This window comes from Salmo trutta, chromosome 3 (genome assembly GCF_901001165.1).
Source record: "Salmo trutta chromosome 3, fSalTru1.1, whole genome shotgun sequence".
NCBI lineage: Eukaryota > Metazoa > Chordata > Actinopteri > Salmoniformes > Salmonidae > Salmo > Salmo trutta.
The window spans coordinates 5149297-5171496 of record NC_042959.1 but is presented as its reverse complement, the minus strand read 5'-3'; positions in this window follow the sequence as shown (position 1 = coordinate 5171496).

Here is a 22200-nt window from a genome sequence, read left to right as displayed (position 1 = left end):
GGGACACAGATTTTGCTTCAAAACCTTTCCTTGAGGGAAACAAATTTAGCTTGAAAACTTTTTCTTCAGGGACACAGATTTTGTTGAGTTTAACACCACGACTTTGACAAACACAGGCTTTCCTTCACTTGATGCTGTATCCTTCACTTGATGCTGTATCCTTCACTTGATGCTGTATCCTTCACTTGATGCTGTATCCTTCACTTGATGCTGTAGCTTATACATTACATTAGTGTGTTTACCACAATGATAACCTTTGATTTGAGTTCTTTGATTAACCACATATATTAGAATTGAAGTTGTTTGGTCCTGTTCAAAGGGATACAACAAATCAATCATTAGTAAAAAAACCCTGCTGCTTGCCATTTTCAGTATGATAGATAAAACATTTAAATAAACCTAACTAGGCAAGTCAGTTAAGAAGACATTCTTATTTACAATGATGGCCTACTGGGGAACAGTGGGTTAACGGCCTTGTTCAGGGGCAGAACAACAGATTTTTACTTTGTGTCACGGTTGTCGTAGTGATGAGACCAAAATGCAGCAGGGAAGTGTATACTCATCTTCTTTATTATGGACAAAGAAGGAAAAACCAAAATAAACACGTATACAAAAACGAACTAGACAGTCTTGTCAGGCACAGGCACACACACACACACACACACACACACACACACACACGCACACACACACACACATTTAGGACTCTCAATCAGAGGCAACTAGAAAACACCTGCCTCCAATTGAGAGTCCAACCCCAATTAACTAGACATAGATATACAACTAACCAGAAAGAACATAGAAATACAAACACAGAACATAACCCGGAACTAACTAACCAAACACCCTACTAAATAAATCACCACCCCGAACCACATACACAAAATACCCTCTGCCACGTCCTGACCAAACTACAATTATAAATAATCCCTAATACTGGTCAGGACGTGACACCTTGTCAGGTCAGGGATTCAATCCAGCAACCTTTTGTTAACTGGCCCAACGCTCTAACCACTAGGCTACCTGCTGTTTATCACACATAAAATAAATGTTTGTTTTTTTACCACATAAAAAGTAGAACGTATCAATGTGAATAGTACGATGCAATTTAACATATATAAAGCTTCATAAAACTCTTTAGAAGTTAAATCAGACAAAAAGTTCCATCCAGTGAAATATGGAACCACAAAGCTATGCACCTTCCTGTGTTTCTCTAACGGTAGTTCATACTGTCTTATAGCAGTTGTCTAGGTTGTCTCCTGTTCTGACAGTAATACTAATCCTTGGTGTCAAGCCAATTCAACTTACTGTCCACATCACAGAAAAGGAACTGGGAATATTATCTCGTAACACAAATGGAGGTGCTGCAGTTTTCAGCTCATCATACTTGAGCTGTGTTTAAATATTCATGTCTTTGCCTCTAGACAGGGAGGCAGACTTTTTATTTTGAGGGGGGGTTTACATCACCAAACTAGACTTCATGTCATAAACAGATAAAAAAAAAAGAGAAGTTGGTTGCATAGGAACCACGCCACAACAATGTAGTGTAATTGATGACAGAATGTTAGCTATTGATTGAGTTGAGACTGGATAGTAGCGTATGCCATATGGCATGGGTCGGCAACAGTCAGCCCGTGGGCCAAAACCGTCCCGCAAGTGATTTCTTTTGTGAAATTTAGTAAACCAGGAATTCAGCTACATATTAGTTTAATTTAGCAAATACTTGTTCACCAAGTATCCCCATGTTAAAAAAAAGAGTGTCTCAATATGGTGTCTCAATATAAGCAAGGTATAAAAAAATTATTTTTGGAAGTTTTGGCTTAGTTGTGGTCAATTTGCAGTGTACAAATTACATCCGCTCTGAACAAAAATCACCCCGCAGCTGAATCTAGAACCTGCCTAGCCCTGCTGAATGATATCTTCCCCTGTGAGAGGTAAAATGGAAAATTAAAGTGTACATGAAACTCAAATACTCTCCGGGTTTTCACAGTGGGGTACTGACTTGAAGAAGACAGGGGAAAATACAAAGAATATGCAACAGCTATGTGCACTAGCTGCTCTCACATGGATCTAACTGCTGCCTCTGCCTGGCTTCTAAAGCCAATTTTTAATGTGCATCAATCTGTGCAATCTCCAAAGAGTCTCCCAACCAGAATGATGAATAAATGGGAACGTCTGACAGAGCATTCATAGTCAAGATCAAAGGAGTGTGAGATAATTAACAGTAGACTAATTGGTACCCACCCCAAGTTTTCATCAGATATGAAATAGACTGCAACTTTGCTTGATATTAATTGGATGAGAATGTGCATGAAATATGAATCTCGCAGTATTAGTACACTAACACACTGCAAAGTACCTGGAAACAAACATCTAGCTTTCACTCAGCAAAGCATATGTTCTAGGCTTAACCTTAAGAAGTAAACATGCTGTACTTTTTTTTCTGGCGAGCCTTGATATGTTATTATTCATTTAGAAGTGTCTCAAAAATAGCTATATGGTGGCAGACTCAAAATACAGATGCACTTCCAAGATGACTCACAGAGATTTTTGTTGTTGCTGTTGTTGATAATGCTTATCTTGATGGTTATTTTTTTCTTCTTCACTATCACTAGGATAGTATTCACATCCATACAGTAGAAAACACAGTAGGAAATTTGTTTTGAGACCTAAGGACTTGCTTTAACTACCTAAGCAAAAATAAAAGCTTTGACTTATTGCTTTAATGCCGTCTTGTGATGTGCAGATGACCTTACTTAAAACCAAGGCGCTGACATAACATTTCACAATACCCCAGGGATAAGATGTATCTTTATTTAACTCGGCAAGTCAGTTAAGAACAAATTCTTATTAACAGTGACGACCTAAGAACAGTGGGTTAAATGCCTTGTTCAGGGGCAGAACGACAGATTTTTTTATCCCTGTCAGCTCGGGGATTCAATCCACCAACCTTTCGGTTACTGGCCCAACGCTCTAACCACTAGGCTACCTGCCTCCCGTACGGCAGTTCTGTTCCTATTAGGGAAGTTGTTTTGGTTTTTCCAAACAGATTTGGGAGCAGTGCCACTTGTAAACAAATTTGTGTTACCGATTCACTTAGTAATTTCTTCATGTTCTGAACAGTTCCTTTTAAGCCAGCCGAGTTATAACTCCCTGGAGTAAAGTTTCTCTGTCTGCCCTATTGAAATAGGAAAATGCAAAATAGGTGTACAGATTATTCAAGCAAAAGTGGAACCTGAGTATTAGTGGTTGACAATGAGTTATTTTGCTGCAGGTACACACAAACACACCATTACACACTTACAACCCTCACAGGGACTACAGCCTCTATAAATAAAAGACCTAACAACACATTCAACTCCCCAGCGTACACAGATGTCTTGAGTCAACACACATTCAACTCCCCAGTGTACACAAATGTATTGAGTTTTGTTGAACTCTTATATGTTCTTGTTACATCTTCAGAAGTATGTAAGCTATTTTATTAATGCATTTCTTCTGTGTTGTCTTTATAAGCAGGTTGATATAAAAAAATATTACTGTACTGTATACAGTATCTTGGCTGTTATCCCCTTACTTTAAGAGACAATAGACATTAGAGGGGAACCTCATAGAACTGATCAAGCATTAAATAGGAAGGTAACACTGGGGTTATGTTGCTCTTTCACCCTTGCCTCACAGATTGTCATAAGATTCTTAGCAAGACAAATAGGAAAAGGTGCAAGTGTCGTGTTTTATGTTTGGACTAAGTCTTATGTGGAGAACTGGGAAACTCCCTGATCCCTATCAATAATCATGCCTGTCTACAAACAAAAGCGTATCAGGGTTTTCAGAACATATTCTCAAAAGACTCCATGTACTGTAGTCTACTGGTTTCATTTCATCTCCCTGCAGAGCTGGCCTATAATCAATTTCCTTTCACCACACATTGTTCCCACATGCCCTGCTTACACCTAATAGCACCCAACTGGTGTCAATAATACAGATTCGACACTGTGCTGAGGCATGTGCTGTATGGGGTTTTGCATTGCTCGTAAAGCCTCGTAGACATCACAGGGTGTGTCTCAATAACCGTCTCCTTCTCTCTATTCTCTACTTCCTGAATCTAAAAGCATTTGGATTGGTGGAGCCATGTGCCAGAGAGAGTTTACACCATATTCACACATTTCCAGTTGTTTCCTTTCAAATCAGTGGCGGGAAGTGAACAAGTGTACACTTTGGGAGGTAGGAGAGCTAATTGGGACATAGACAGGATAAATAGAGAATGATGGGTCTCTAGCTACTCATAGGGAGAGTGGGGTAAGTTGAGCCAAAAGGTTAAGTTGAGCCACCCTTGTTTCTAGCGAACCATACAAAAAAAAAATAATTTGACCAAATATTTAGGAAGAGATCATCATTTCATGAAGTCGGGGAAGGAACACACTGGAAAATGTGGAAAACGTGGTAAACAACTTAGGTCCAAAAAAAAAACAGATTTTCACCAGGTCAAATGAATGTACTGTGTTACAGTAGAGGTTTCATGATGCTTGTGTCTAAACTAAAGTAGATCATTAAGATTGTACTAAACATCAGTTGGGGTCTCGATAAGCTTCAATATGAGGTCCTAAACATAGCATGAAAGTGCATCCTTGTAGCTATGTGGGCTAATATAGTCACAATGTTGAAACAATGGCCTTGGGGTAAGTTGAGCCAATGGCAAGTTGAGCAAATTTAAGTGTTTTCCTCCCAGATGAAATGCAAGGCAACAAGGAATGGCCTATGTTAAAAATCTGAAAAACAAGTACAATGTGTTTGTTAGGTGTTAAGCCTGTTCTAAAACACTCTTAAAATAATTAAAAGACAGAAAAGTGATTTGTGTTTGAGAAAAAAAGATAGACATGGTTGTAAAAAAATAGTGGTAATATTTCATTCAGTATAGGCGGCTCAATTTACCCTTCTCCCGTGGCTCAATTTATACCATACCCGAGTAATTTGTACAAAGAGACCTCTTTTTTTTTGGACAAGTTATGTTTTCAAAACTGTAAAGTTTACATGAATTCAAAACTGAATTCAGATTATTTCCAGGGATAAACAACATCCTAAAATATAAGTAGATATATCTTTGTTAGAAATAATATTATATATATAAATTTAAAAAAAAAAAATAGATCAACTTACCCCACTCTCCACTACAGTCATGACAACTAGAACTGTACCACTGCCAAAAGCCAACAAACACCCATCAAGACGAGTACTACCTGATGAAAACGCAATCCATCATCTAATCAAGCAAATCAACATTTGCTCAGAATTAGGCTAATAGCTAGAAGCACTTGATCTGCAAATTATAACACAACCAAACACAGCTGTGACCGATGGACTGAAAGGATGGGGGGGTGCCTGCTCGATTCTATCGGAGGGAGAAAACAACTTGATCCATTTACAAACATCGGACTTGACAACAGCAGAGCTAATTTGTTTGGGTTTGTTTTGAGAGAGCCTGTTGTTGGACGTCAGATTAAAATATTCTATTTTAGTTTAAACTAGATTCCCTCATGGGATTAGTTGTGAAAATCCATGTTTGCTACAGATGTAGGATCTTAATATGATCACTCTTTTGTTTGCCGAAAAATGTCTTGCACGGCAGGAAATGCAAAGTTGTAGTGTAAAAAGGCTTCTAAAGTGTGTAATTTGCACTTTAGATTTTCAGACTTGATTTGCCCTAACAAGTAATTTATCAACCCCTACAAAGATGTCCATTAATTATAATCCACATAAAATGTACATTTCCTGTTGCTGCAGAATTATTATCCTGATGGAGCGAACTGGCTCAAATTAAGATCCTGCATCTGTACTTTTGATTTCTTGACCAGTGACAGCTGAAAGAGAGGAAACTTTTGTGGTTTAGGCTATCCCTTTCTCTTAGTCACCTGTAGTGCTTGAATTACACATTGACTCATGCAGGTGTCTATCATCTCTTATTACAATGTCGACATCTTTGACTTTTTCTTTGGACCTACATTGATTTATGGATGTTTAAGTTATTATGGAGAGGTCCAGATTTGTTATGGGGCTGCCCATCCTCCCCCATATGCCCTTTTTTAATTTATTTTTTAATTTAACCTTTATTTAACTAGGCAAGTCAGTTAAGAACAAATTCTTATTTACAATGACAGCCCTACAGGGAAACCATATGTAGCCTGCTTGTATGTTGGTTTAATTGGTTTGGTGGTTTGAAATGTTGTGAGTTTTTTTCTCTTCTCTTTAAGCTTCACATGAAGTGAATATTTGAAATGTTGTGATTGACTGATGCCGCTTGCAAGGCAACACAGGGCGTCATACTATAAATACACCCCAGCTAGCTAGCTAGGCTACATGTTGCTGAACTCTAGGCCTACATGACTAAAACATTAATCAAACAGACATCCATTTTCTTTTAAAAGTGAGATGGACCATGATGCCAAATTCTCAGAACGATGCCTGAAGATAATAGTCAAGTACTCAGATTCTGCTGAGGCATTGTTGTGAACAAACTCAACAGACAGCTAGTGCTTCATCTTTCCAAATGCCAGCCAGCCAACTGGTGCCACAGTGAGGACAGGGCAACATATAGAATTATAGGACAATAATACAGATTGCTTGGTAACAAGGTTAAACACTGATAGGATTTTGTGCTGCATTTTGTGCGGCAGGGTGACTACAGTATCAACCTTTGGTAGGGAATAATGGCTTCCCTTTCAGGAGGATGTGAAATTGGATTGCTCATACAAAGTGCTTGCTGTGGATAAACCTGTGTTATCCAATTATGGAGCAAAACTACATTAAAAAAAGCTGGAGGTGGGGAGAGTCCAGGCAACCTTTTTACGCTGAGTGACAACACATTCACAGACTAATACTGTTTTGGGGAGATCAAAATGTATTTGTCTGTTTTATATATAAAGTCAGATTGTTTATGGGTCTTTTTTTTCTCTCTCGAGCACTGGTATATGTACAGCTTGTTCATTTGATGATGTTGACTAAAAAGCATCACTGATACATCATCAAAACCTTTTCACCAAATACCAATGTAGATAGCTCTTCTCTCCAATAGAGGGCAATAGTTTATTACATACTGCATTGTATCTCTAACTCCATCCCATATTTGGAAGTTAATTCCTGCCTATACTTTAGTAATTCATGTCTTTTTTTATCATGGACATCTTTGTACTTGTTCTGATATTCCTTTTAAATCAGTTTTTACTACATATGCTATGCATCTGACAATCGTTTCCTTTCTGAATTATTTTAGAGAGAATTCACTGCAGCCAGTAAAATCATATTTCAGACACATTTAAAATGTGCCAGGTGCTTGTATATAAAACATATATGAAGAGAACCATCATCCTGAGTGCATTTACAGAGACCAAAGGTAATCAAGGCCCCGAAAATGCTTATGGACATACAGTGGGGTTCAATTATTGACACCCTTGATAAAGATAAGGGAAAGGGTGATACCTAGTCAGTTATACAACTGAAAGCCTTCAACTGAAATGTGTCTTCCGCATTTAACCCAACCCCTCTGAATTAGAGAGGTGCGGGGGGCTGCCTTAATCGACATCCACGTCTTCGGCGCCCGGGGGAACAAGATAAGCAATAATGACTGTATAAAATAAATAAATCAAATACTGAGCTATATTGAATGCTCAAATTTGTTTGAAATTATATTATTTTATACTAATACAATTGCTCAGAGGAAGAGATTTTGTTTAAAAAGTTTTTTTTTTAAATATTAAAAATTAAAAAGGTAGGGTGCAAAATTGACACCACTAAAGATTCTTATAAATAAAACTTTAGTATTTGGTCCCATATGCCTAGCGCGCAAGGACTACATCAAGCTTGTTAATGTTATTGGTAATGGTGAGAGGTTAGCATGTCTTAAGGTTATGATCTTTGACCCTCTAACTTTCTCATTCAGGATTATCCATAATCGTGGTAGCGTCTTACTTTTTAAACTAAATATATTTCTCTGAGTAATTGTATTAGTATAAAATAATATAATTTAAAAAAATGATGGTAGTGTTTTATATTAACTTCACGTAATAAAGCATTTATAATGGATTAGTAAATTGTTCAGTCATAATTGATTAATCATTACTCCCACATTTGTAAATGTTAGTAACCTAGTTATTTATGAACACATTTTTACAGTATTTAATAAAGATTCATAGGATCATTAATACGATGTATAATATAGATCCATATAAACCATTTACTAATCATTAGTTTAGTCTTTTTGCGTGACCTCATCTAAAGTGTGGGCTGTTTATACTTTATAAATATTTTATAAATGTTTTGAGTGACCAGTGTAATTTCTCACAAAAAGATGGACATGCCATTGGCAGACATTCTTGCAGTACCTTCCAGCAGCTCCTTTAGGTCTCAAAATGGCTTCTAGAACGTATCAATGGTTAAACAATAAGCACACAACACAGAGGACGTTTAAGAAAATGTATTGAACATTTTATTCCAAAACAGTCACACTGTTGTAATAATATGATGTGTAACTTCAGACACACTCTTTTTAATCCCAAAATGCTAACATAAGCAATTCTTGGCAGTGACTTTTCTACCAAAACCAAAGTGTGAATTGCAGTCACTCCTAAAATAAGTCTATGCTTGGTTACACCAGAACTAACCTCTTGGGTAATTTGGTCAGCTGCGTGACTAAGTTCTGTGTCCATACCTATTAGAAATTGGGAGTTCTGGTTTGCGAAGTCTCCACCCTCACAAAAGGAAACTCTAAGCCAAAGCCCCCTCCCCTTCCGCTAATTTCACCACATATGCAAAGCAGTCAAAGTATAAGCACCGCCTTCACCCAATCCTGGTGTATCCAAGTAATCCGTGACCAATCCTGGTGCATCCAAACAATCAGTGACCAATCCTGGTGCATCCAAACAATCAGTGACCAATCCTGGTGCATCCAAACAATCAGTGACCAATCCTGGTGCATCCAAGTAATCAGTGACCAATCCTGGTGCATCTAAATAATCCGTGACCAATCCTGGTGCATCCAAACAATCAGTGACCAATCCTGGTGCATCTAAATAATCCGTGACCAATCCTGGTGCATCCAAACAATCAGTGACCAATCCTGGTGCATCCAAACAATCAGTGACAAAAACCCAAACAACGGAACTCCTATTGCTTGTTGTCCTATGCATTCAATCCCGTCGTGACAGAATCCAGTTTACACACAGAATCTGTCCAAGAGAGATTTAGAGCAGTCCATAGACTGCTTATGAGGTAAGGAAACAATGATCTGAATACATTATCTCAATGAACTATCCCATCAAAGTTTAAAGAGTTATTACCTTTAAAGGCCTAGTAAAGGTACTGCCAAACAAAACCATGAAAATAGTCTGCGATTAAAAGTCTGAAGGACTGGAATTATTTAAAGGTTATACAGGTAACATTTCACCTGTAAATCGTACAGGAAACATTTCTACCTGCAAATCTATGTCAATCACATACTGTATCAGTAGTAATGGACTACTAAAAATCCACTTGAGAAAACCTGTGTGTGTAATACAGCTACATCTCCCTGTTTTAGGATCAGTTCTCCAGGTTGACAACATTAACAGAACATTCACATTACAACTCTTCCTCCAAAACAGTTCAATAAATGTCCTTTAACATCCATTGTTGTGTGCTTGTTCTTTTACCATTGATATGTTCTAGGCTATTTTGAGACCTTAAGGAGCATCAGGTATTGCTGGAATGTCTACCAATGGCATGTCAATATTTTTTTTGTATGAAATTACCCTGGTCAGTCAAAACATTTATAAAGTATTTATAAAACATAAATAGCCCACACTTCAGATGAGGCTACGCAACAAGGCTTAACTGGGGATTAGTACATGGTTTATAAGGACCTATATTAAACATCTTATGGATGGAGTACTTATTAATAAATAATTAAAGGATTTATTAATCCATCATAAATGCTTTATCACGTGGAGTTATTATAAAGTGCTACGTGAATTATTTATTTCATACAGACGTTATTGCTCATCTTTATCTAGGGTGTCAATAATTTCAGACCCCACTGTACACCGTTGCATTTAGAATGCAACACAGAGTACCTCAGAGCTGAAACTCACTATGTGACATCACCATTGAAACACAGGTGCATCCCAAATGGCACCCTACTCCCTATAATGCATAGTTCTATAGCATCAGCGTCCATACGGGCTACATTTTCAGTTGTTCCTACATTTTCACTTGTACATTTCAAGTATGCATACATAATATAATCTAGAAAAATCTTCCAAACACAGAAACAGACTTATTCTAGGCAAGAAGGTAGGATTTAGTTAAGAAGTAACACATTTTGCCTTCTCTATTCCATCTCTGACTGTCACCATCACACATACAGTACCACACACATTTTTTTGAAGCTTCGTTTTCACCTTATGATCTTGCTCTACAGCTACCAAATAATTATTTTTGGAGGTTACTTTGAGTAACATGTAGTTTGTGAATGTGTGAACTCAGGAGGAATTTTGGGCCATTCCTCTTTACAAAACTGTTTCAGTTCAGCAGTATTCTTGGGATGTCTGGTGTGAACTGCTCTCTTGAGGTCATGTCAATGGGGTTGAGGTCAGGAGTCTGACTGGGCCACTCCAGAAGTCGTATTTTCTTCTGTTGAAGCCAATCTGTTGTTGATTTACTTCTGTGTTTTGGGTTGTTGTCCTGTTGCATCACCAAACTTCTGTTGAGCTTCAATTGGTGGACAGATAGCCTAACATTCTCCTGCAAAATGTCTTGATGAACTGAGGAATTCATTTTTCCGTCGATGATAGCAAGCTGTCCAGGCCCTGAGGCAGCAAAGCAGCCCCAAACCATGATGCTCCCTCCACCATACTTTATAGTTGGGATGAGGTTTTGATGTTGGTGTGCTGTGACTTTTTTTCTCCACACATAGTGTTGTGTGTTCTTTCCAAACAATTCAACTTTAATTTCATCTGTCCACAGAATATTTTTCCAGTAGCGCTGTAGAACATCCAGGTGCACTTTTGCAATCTTCAGACATGCAGCAATGTTTTTTTGCAGTGTCTTCTTCCGTGGTGCCCTCCCATGGACACCGTTCTTGTTTACTGTTTTACGTATCGTAGACTCGTCAACAGAGATGTTAGCATGTTCCAGAGATCTCTGTAAGTTTTTAGCTGACACCCTGGGATTCTTCTTAACCTCATTGAGCATTCTGTGCTGTGCTGTTGCATTCATCATTGCAGGACGGCCACTCCTAGTGAGAGTAGCAACAGTGCTGATTTTCTCCATTTATAGACAATTTGGTTTACCGTGGACTGATGAACATCAAGGCTTTTAGAGATACTTTTGTAACCCTTTCCAGCTTTATGCTAGTCAACAATTCTTAATATTAGGTCTTCTGAGATCTCTTTTGATCAAGGCACAGTTCGCATTAGGCAATGCTTCTTGTGAATAGCAAACTCAAATTTTGTGACTGTTTTTTTATTGGGCAAGGCAGCTCTAACCAACATCTCCAATCTCGTCTCATTGATTGGACTCCAGGTTGGCTGACTCCTGACTCCAATTAGCTTTTGGAGAAGTCATTAGCCTAGGGGTTCACATACTTTTTCCAACTTACACTGTGAATGTTTAAATTATATTTTCAATATAGACAAGAAAAATAAAATATTTTGTGTTATTAGTTTAAGCACACTGTGATTGTCTATTGTTGTGAAGATCAGATCAAATTCAAATTGTCTGAAGATCAGACCAAATTTCATGACCAATTTATGCAGAAGTCCAGGTAATTCCAAAGGGTTCACATACTTTTTCTTGCCAATGTATGTACATAGTTAGATGTGCTCCTCTTACTAGTGTGACTGCGTATTAGAGACAATCGTTCCTGATGTGAAATGCAGTAGCTAATATTTAAAAAAAATAATCAGTGAACACGTATGCATAAAAATACGTTGGTTATGGTTATGTATGGTATAGCTCGGAGTCCAAAAAATAATGGCCTCAATTGCTTCTTCATTCTTTAGTCTGGTGTTATAATTGTCTCAGATCTTAGGAATTGTGGAAGAATATTCTGTTCTTATTCTGTTGTAAGACAATGAATGCTGCTGTACTTCAGAGAGTACATATGCTGTTCCACTTCATCCATTAATGTGATCCCGTATCCAGGCAAATCAAGAAAGTGTAACAAAAAAAAAACAGGAACTTAGTTTAAACCACTGGGTTCTGAAATTAGTTTAAAACCACTGGGTTCTGAAATGAGTTTAAATCCACTGGGTTCTGAAATTAGTTTAAAACCACTGGGTTCTGAAATGAGTTTAAATCCACTGGGCTCTGAAATGAGTTTAAAACCACTGGGCTCTGAAATGAGTTTAAATCCACTGGGTTCTGAAATGAGTTTAAATCCACTGGGTTCTGAAATGAGATTAAAACCACTGGACTCTGAAATGAGTTTAAATCCACTGGGCTCTGAAATGAGTTTAAATCCACTGGACTCTGAAATGAGTTTAAAACCACTGGGCTCTGAAATGAGATTAAAACCACTGGGTTCTGAAATGAGTTTAAATCCACTGGGTTCTGAAATGAGATTAAAACCACTGGACTCTGAAATGAGTTTAAAACCACTGGGTTCTGAAATGAGATTAAAACCACTGGACTCTGAAATGAGTTTAAATCCACTGGGTTCTGAAATTATATTAAAACCACTGGGTTCTGAAATGAGTTTAAATCCACTGGGCTCTGAAATGAGTTTAAATCCACTGGGCTCTGAAATGAGTTTAAAACCACTGGGCTCTGAAATGAGTTTAAAACCACTGGGCTCTGAAATTATATTAAAACCACTGGGCTCTGAAATGAGTTTAAATCCACTGGGTTCTGAAATGAGATTAAAACCACTGGGTTCTGAAATGAGTTTAAAACCACTGGGCTCTGAAATGAGTTTAAATCCACTGGGTTCTGAAATTATATTAAAACCACTGGGTTCTGAAATGAGTTTAAATCCACTGGGCTCTGAAATGAGTTTAAATCCACTGGGCTCTGAAATGAGTTTAAAACCACTGGGCTCTGAAATGAGTTTAAAACCACTGGGCTCTGAAATTATATTAAAACCACTGGGCTCTGAAATGAGTTTAAATCCACTGGGTTCTGAAATGAGATTAAAACCACTGGGTTCTGAAATGAGTTTAAAACCACTGGGCTCTGAAATGAGTTTAAATCCACTGGGCTCTGAAATGATTTTAAAACCACTGGGCTCTGAAATTATATTAAAACCACTGGGTTCTGAAATGAGTTTAAATCCACTGGGTTCTGAAATGATTTTAAAACCACTGGGCTCTGAAATTATATTAAAACCACTGGGTTCTGAAATGAGTTTAAATCCACTGGGCTCTGAAATGAGATTAAAACCACTGGGTTCTGATCAACTTTTAGACTAGGAAATTAGATTTAAACCACTGGGTTCTGATAAAGTGAAAGCCCAATAAATTAGTATTAACCATTACTGAAACACTCAGCTGACTTATCTTGCAAGGGATGAATAGGAAAGGACAGATACAGTACTGCTGCATGTATTCAATTAACATATATTTTGTTGGTATATTTGGTTTATATATGGTCGTGGCTTATATTAATAACCCCCAGAAAAGCATCCATGGACAACATAAGTAAGAAAATGAAGAACAGAAACATGATCTCTGTTTGTTTTGTGTGACACCACTACACTAAAGGCCCTAACAGATCATCCTCAACTACAATACTAGTTGTGGCTGATGCTGTCAAGAGCACATTTATTAAGTCCTGGTACTTTATTTTTGCAGAACAAGTCTAGCCCTCCTCAGGCCCTTACATCCCCTGAGGTGTAAAGCAATGGTCAAAATACACCTCAGGCTGAAGACCCTAGCTTGGTGCCAAGAGTGATCGAGGAGAGGTTAGAGAGGAGAAAGGGTAGAGAGACACACAGCACTGTGAGGAGTCCCTTTGAAGGACGCTCCAGTAATGACCTGTCCTCTCTGTATGGTCTCTAGAGGAGGCAGACTGCTGCTGCGATGCTGCTCACAGATTAGGCCTGCGAGTGTCAGGGGGTTTCAGGGGATCACACACTCGTGGTCACCCCTGTCAATGTGGAGCACCATGATCACACTGGGCCACTGACAGGTCTGGTGCTATTGGTGCTGGTGGAGGACATTGAGGGACCCGTCATGGCCTGCCGACTACACCCACCAGCCACACAGGGCCTGTCGACTACACCACCCAGCCGCACAGGGCCTGCTGACTATGCCACCCAGCCACACAGGGCCTGCCGACTACACCAATCTGCCGCACAGGGCCTGCCGACTATGCCACCCAGCCACACAGGGCCTGCCGACTACGCCACTCAGCCGCACAGGGCCTGCCGACAATGCCACCCAGCCACACAGGGCCTGCGGACTATGCCACCCAGCCGCACAGGGCCTGCCGACTATGCCAACCAGCCACACAGGGACTGCCGACTATGCCACCCAGCCACACAGGGCCTGCCGACTACACCACCCAGCCGCACAGGGCCTGCCGACTACACCACCCAGCCGCACAGGGCCTGCCGACTACGCCACCCAGCCACACAAGGCCTGCCGACTATGCCACCAAGCCAGCACAGCCATACAAGGCCTGCAGCAGAGTGTATTGCATTTTCTTGGGTGGTCTTAGTGCGAGGCGCCTGCATGACATAGCCAGTGCATTTACCAGTCCGTGAGCCTGATAGGTCATGGCAGTGAGCATTTTTTTTAGTTCACTCTCCCGTGCTTGTGTTAATTTGATGACAGGCCTGCACAGCTGCAGGGCTGGGCATGTGCTCGCATTTCATAAATAATACCACTTAGTTAAACCATAACATGAGACAAATGTAATGCGAAAAGAAAAGGATCACAGGAAAATCCACTAGGATATGGAAAGGTGATTTAAATTTAATGCCTTGCTGTCAGGATTCTTACTCTGTTGCTTTCTCCCTAGTGAGAAAAAAGACAAGGATCCACATGAAAGTGACAAAACATTAGGTACGCTCTGAAGAGTATGGAGCTTCACCGCAGCACTAAATCAACACTACATTTCAAAGATTTATTTTATTTCTTCCATTAGATTTTATAGTTTATTTGTGAAATGTGAATGTTGCCCCATATTGTATTTGAAGACTACTTACATCTATGCATCTGAGTTATTTAATTTAGCTTTTCTTTAGGTATCTTTTCCTAATAACAAGGTAAACCTCGAAATGACAAAACTGCTGTTATACTGTTTATAAAAGGAATTGCAAACTTGCGAAGTTGAAGTCAAGAAATATTTAGTTAAGCAAGACAGGACCAAAGTTAATCATGAAAAGAAGATTGAAATCTGCTTCAGGATAATTTGTCAGAATAAATGATAGCAATTAAATAATAGATTATTGAATTGAAAGGAATTCGGATCATTGTAGAGCTCCTCGTCATTACAGAGACCCTTGAAGATCTCTCAGAACGTTGAAAGAAGGAAGGGATCATCACTTCAGTTAGTCGGCCAATCGTAATGTAGAGGATCATCGTAGGATTCATTTCCCACACTTCCAATTAGCTCCCGGAGGTTCTACTGCCCACGCTGATGTGACTGTGACATCAGCTCATAATGGAGCTGCTAGGCAGATCAAGTATGCATCCCAAATGGCACCCTATTCCCTTTATGGTGCACCGCTATGGCTCTCTACAAAAGTAGTGCACTATGTAGGGAATAGGGTGCCATTTGGGAAGCAACCCAGGGCTAGCAGCACAGCTCTCTCTCTCTCTGGGTGTGAACAAAGCAGATTTCTTGAGGTTGATGTTTTCTCATATGCCCTGCAACTATCCACTGTACAGCTTGTTGCCGTGCAGACAGACAGACAGACAGACAGACAGACAGACAGACAGTGTCCCTATAAAGGCTGAGTTGTGTCTGTGAACATTGTAAAGGCAGAACAAAGTCACAGTGATGTAGATGCAGGCCTTGTCTTTTCAGCCATTGATTTCAGTATTGCAGCATGGTAAAATAGAAAACTAAGCGTTTGTCAGGTACGTTAGATACCGTAGCAGACTTTAAAGAAAATCCTGAAAAGGTACATTGGTATAGTGGTACAGTGGTACAATGGTACATTGGTACAGACATACAGTGGTACATTGGTACATTGGTACAGTGGTATAGTGGTACAGTGGTACATTGGTACATTGGTACAGTGGTATAGTGGTACATTGGTACAGTGGTACAGTGGTACAGAGGTACAGACGTACAGTGGTACATTGGTACAGTGGTACAGTGGTACAGAGGTACAGTGGTACAGTGGTACAGTGGTACAGTGGTATAGTGGTACAGTGGTACAGTGGTACATTGGTACAGTGGTACAGTGGTACAGAGGTACAGACGTACAGTGGTACATTGGTACAGTGGTACAGTGGTACAGAGGTACAGTGGTACAGAGGTACATTGGTACAGTGGTACAGTGGTACAGTGGTACAGTGGTATAGTGGTACAGTGGTACAGTGGTACAGAGGTACAGTGGTACAGAGGTACAGTGGTACAGAGGTACAGAGGTACATTGGTACAGTGGTACAGTGGTACAGTGGTACAGTGGTACAGAGGTACAGAGGTACAGAGGTACATTGGTACAGTGGTACAGTGGTACAGTGGTACAGTGGTACAGTGGTACAGTGGTACAGTGGTACATTGGTACAGTGGTACAGACGTACAGACGTACAGTGGTACAGTGGTACAGTGGTACAGTGGTACATTGGTACAGTGGTACAGTGGTACAGTGGTACAGTGGTACAGTGGTACAGAGGGAAGAATAAAGGACAGTATATATCCAAGCTTGCTTTATCAATATCTTGCTAATGAAAACTTGTTATGTTATTTAATCAAATGCTAAAAATTATTGGGGATGACTTTCCTTTTTATTTCAATGTTGGAAAATTGTAGCCACTTTATTCGTTTCATTTTAACTTGGTGTAAAAACAAATAGCAGTCAGCCTTGGAGTGCTATATAGACACATTCAAACACATTTCAATGATCGGTGGGCAGTTAAATCATAAAAATATGATTAAACATTGCCCGAGAGTGGCAAGGCTTTTTAGTCTATTGCTCTCATGTTGAACATAAAATAAACAAATACATTGGAACCTGCATTGGCTGATTGGCTCAGTAAAAAAATCCAGTCGTTGTGGCCTGTCTATGCCTACTGATCTGAAGCAACATAAATATGATTAATTTAAAGCTGGCCTGACAAGAGCATGGTACACCTACACGTCAATATCAGTTTAAAGCATTTCCATCCTCTGTTGTTTAAAGATGTTTCAACATGCCAGGAACTACAGAGGTAATTATTGTAACGGCTCAGCAATTACCTCAGCAATGATTTGACACAATGACATCTTGCAATACATACATTATAATATTGTTATTAATGTGACTTGCAAATTGATCAGAGAGAGGTCTGACTAAAAACGACAGTTGAAGACATGTTTACAGAGTACAACATAATTATCTAAAACCAACAGTTAAAAAGCCCAATATAACTCCGATTGTTAAATTTCTTATTTTAAGGTTGTGTCCAATGTGTTTTATAATGGATTGTTTGAAGGGAGAAATTAAACACTACAATGTTACAGTAATGTGGAGTTTTAAGCTTTTTCTGTCTTCCCTGGTGTGCCAACAATCAACTTCTCAAAACATATGTGTAGCCAACTGCAGATCCAAAGCTCATATTTCCATGAATTATCAGTTTTTTTTTATCAAACATTCACGTATCCCTGAGTCTATTCAAAGCTTAGATGTGAATAGAAAACTTTCTCTAAATCCTGCTTTATGCTCTGACAATCTATATGTTATTATATCTTCTTCTTTGAGGACTGCCTGTGACTCAAGTCTGGCATTAGGCTGGTAATGAATGCATGGGCACGCCTCAGTGAGTTTGCTAGATGTATAAAACATAAGTTGATATGCTTGACAAATCTGTCTTTTAAACTCTAAATTATAATAGTGTGAATAAAACAGGCAAAATGGATAAATGAGACACAACATAACATGCTATCTAATCCAATGCAAAACACACTATAATTCCATGGAATTTCCATGCTTCCAAAATGTGTTCTATCTTCTAGGCATTCTAATTATGCGGTTCCAATTCATTTCCCCTGAGACAAACCAAGGTGGATCTACGGTTTGTCTTTAGAGAAACCAAACACTATAGTTAATGTTAAAACTATAATAATAAAAAAAAAATCTGTATTCTCCTACTTCTAGTGTTGTGAACCAGGTAATCAGCAGACTACACGCTCCACATTGAAATGATATGACATGATAATCATTATTCTAATCCACCTGTTACAGTATCAATGTATTCCCTTACTCCTTCCACCTCCTTTATTTCTATAGTATTATTGTACATAATATATTTCAAATGTCAGGACTTCCATTTCCACATGGTCAGTGGCTTGGAACAATACCTTAAACAGCTGGCTTGTTTGTATGTCCCTCAACCAAATAACGGCAAACTAATGGAACAAGGTATGAATAGATTTCTTATTTTCTTATCCTGCTTTTTATCAATAATAATTTATAATTGATCAATGCCTGTGCTCGTCATCTCAGAGGAATCATTAAGGTGATTTATTAGGTACCATGAGGCTGTAAGCATGGGCCAAAATAACACAGCTGTGGTCTATCCTGTTGTGCTGAGGTTTGTCCTTGTAAAGTAGAGCTAAATATATACTAGTACGCTAGTGGCAAATATTAGCAACCATGTAAAATATGTATGTAAGCATATCAACAGCACCAATAATAATCAGAGTAGAAAGTGGATGTGTTTATTCATGTTGTGTTTACCATATTACCGTGTGAATAACTAGAGATTTAGGTTGAGATTTAATTGATTAAATCCTCAGTTCGTATTCACCATTTAAATGAACCCAAACATCTAAAAAGCCATTAATTTGCTGAGCTGCATTTTTCCCACAATGCCTCATTCACATACTGTACAGTCTGAACAGGCTGTTGCTCTCAATTGTCAATCAGTAATTAACACCATTAAGTGCTGCTGACTAATTTGTTAAAGCCACTAGTCCATTAACAAAAAAACTACAAGTTCATTTAGCATCAGTAATTATCATTTGACATGTTGGTACTGTACGATTAGTCTCTATGCTGTTGGGAATATCATGACCACTCTACTGTGCTTCACTTAATTGTTTTATTGTACTTTATCCACCAAAGAGATGGGTCTCCAGCCTCCACCCTTCACATCACAGGAGCCAATATCTAAAAAAAAAAAAAAAAAGAGGTCTGGGGCAAGTACTTGTTTGAGCTCCTCCCGAGTGCTGCTTGTTTTTTTTCATGATCTTGTTCCATCCGTGATATCAAATAGAATGAGGGTGTCAATCCATGCTTTTTTTCATATCTGTAAACCCAATAGGACTACTAGTATGATGAAATGTAGAGAAATGACAGAAGCTGTTTATGTCTTGTAGGGGGTCAGTTAGTGATGTGATGGACTTTCAGGTTCTCCTCGGGCATACCAGATAAAACATGATTTGGTTGGAGCAGAAAGTACATACTGTATGATGTTATATGAATCACCCATTACATACTGTATGATGTTATATGAATCACCCATTACATACTGTATGATGTTATATGAATCACACATTACATACTGTATGATTATATGAATCACACATTACATACTGTATGATTATATGAATCACCCATTACATACTGTATGATGTTATATGAATCACCCATTACATACTGTATGATGTTATATGAATCACCCATTACATACTGTATGATGTTATATGAATCGTATGATGTTCACACAGTAATCATACGATCATGAATTATGTATTTTCAAATCAAACATTTCCTAATATGATTAGTAGACTTGGCGTCTTGGCCAGCATCTTTATGGCTAGGGAGGACTAACCTTGTTTCTGTACAGTGGTTATGAAACAACATTTATTTACTGGAAAATATTATCTTATTTTTCTGACCTTGCATGGGTTCAGCGTTCTCTGCCTACATTCATTGTTTTAAATGGGGAAATTAACGTAAAAAGGACATTCTTTGAATGGATGATTTGAACGATGTAGCTTAGTTGGTAAGGGGATTTATAGTACTGTGTGTACTCTGTGAGTTGGCCTGAATGCGTAGAAAACTCTGCCACCCTGACTCATGTCCAACCAGCTCATCCAAGTGACTACATTCATGTCTCCCTGAAGAAATGGCTCAAATGAGGCTGTTAGGTTCTATTCCTTTGTACGAGGTAGAAATAGCGGGCTTGTCAAACAGGGAGAGATCAACAAGGAAACAAGAGCATTCATGTTATGCCCCAGGGAGTTGAACTGCAAGCATTCATGGCTTCTACATTGATTTGACAGTCAATGCCAACCCCAAACGGCACCGCTGTTGTGTTCAAATTCAAGGACATCTTCCCAAGTCTAATACCTGCAGGAGATTAGGACATGGCGTTCACTATATTTTGTAGGAGGTTTAATACACTTAATGTCTACTGTATGCAGGAGGTTGAATACACTTAATGTAGACTGTATGTGTTCTGCTGCATTTTCTTCTCAAGACACAACACAGTATTCTATACATTTGTATTAGTGATTGGGAGATTGACCAAGACCATGGAATGGATTTCTCAACAAACGACCGTAAACCCACTTCGAAACAGAATTGTCCCCAATCAATGTTCTCCAAGGACTATGTGTAGATACTGTGATACAAATAAATGTTTTTATGTAAATTGGTTGTGTAGAATTAGCTCTTTGGTCCAAGCCAATGCTTTGCTAGTGACACTAAGCAGATATTGGTTGTGCTGGCTGGCTTTCCATAGTTCTTCTTCGGAAAAAAGGGATGTGATGTAAAGTGCTCCCAAGTGGCGCAGTGGTCTAAGGCACTGCGTCTCAGTGCTATAGGCATCACTACAGACCCTGGTTCGATCCCGGGTTGTATCAAATCAAACCAAATCAAATTGTATATGTCACATGCCCCAAATACAAGCCCTTAACCAACAATGCTTTAAGAAGTTAAGGGGAAAAAAAGTGTTAAGATAAAAATAGAAAATAAAAGTAACAAATAAATATACAGCAGCAGAAAAATAACAAGCGAGGCTCTATACAGGGGGGTACCGGTACAGAGTCAATGTGGAGGCTATATACAGGGGGGTACCGGTACAGCGTCAATGTGGAGGCTATATACAGGGGGTACCGGTACAGAGTCAATGTGGAGACTATATACAGGGGGTACCGGTACAGAGTCAATGTGGAGACTATATACAGGGGGTACCAGTACAGAGTCAATGTGGAGACTATATACAGGGGGTACCAGTACAGAGTCAATGTGGAGACTATATACAGGGGGTACCGGTACAGAGTCAATGTGCGGGGGCACCGGTTAGTTGAGGTAATATGTACATGTAGGTAGAGGTTAAAATGACTATGCATAGATAATAAACAGAGAGTAGCAGCAGCGTAAAAGAGAGGACTGGGTAGCCCTTTGATCAGCTGTTCAGGAGCTGTTCACAACAGGCCGTGAACGGGAGTACCATAGGGAGGCGCACAATTGGTCCAGCATCGTCCTGGTTAGGGGATGGTTTAGCCGAGATAGGCCGTCATTGTAAATATTGACTTGCCTAGTTAAATAAAGGTTAAATAAAATAAATACAAATAATAAGTAACAGGATAAGACCACATTAAATGCAACTGAATGTTAATGGAACCCAAAGATTGGACCATTGGCCTGTGCAATATTTCCTTTAGAATGGTCTCTCGTCTTGATCTAATGGAACATCAATGGGGTCCATGTGTTCATTAAGAAAGGCATTGCTTAACACCTATAATCTCACATGCGGCTTGTGCCGTGAAATGGAACCATGTCCCAAACAGTACCCTATTCCCTATGCAGTGCACTACTTTTGACGAGGGCCCCACTAGACAGGTAAAATGGCACCATTTGGGACATGGCCCAGGAGTCGTTGTGGAGGAGACGAGACTGGTTAGCCTCCCCAAGGGATCAACAAACTCCACGGTTGCCCTGGTGACAGATGAGACCGCATTCCCTCTGCAACATAAACATGATTTAATATCACAGCTGTTCAACTCTCCAACACCTCTTCCTCATTCTCCTTATTAGATGCTTATGCCCAGGGAGGCCTACAGTACAAT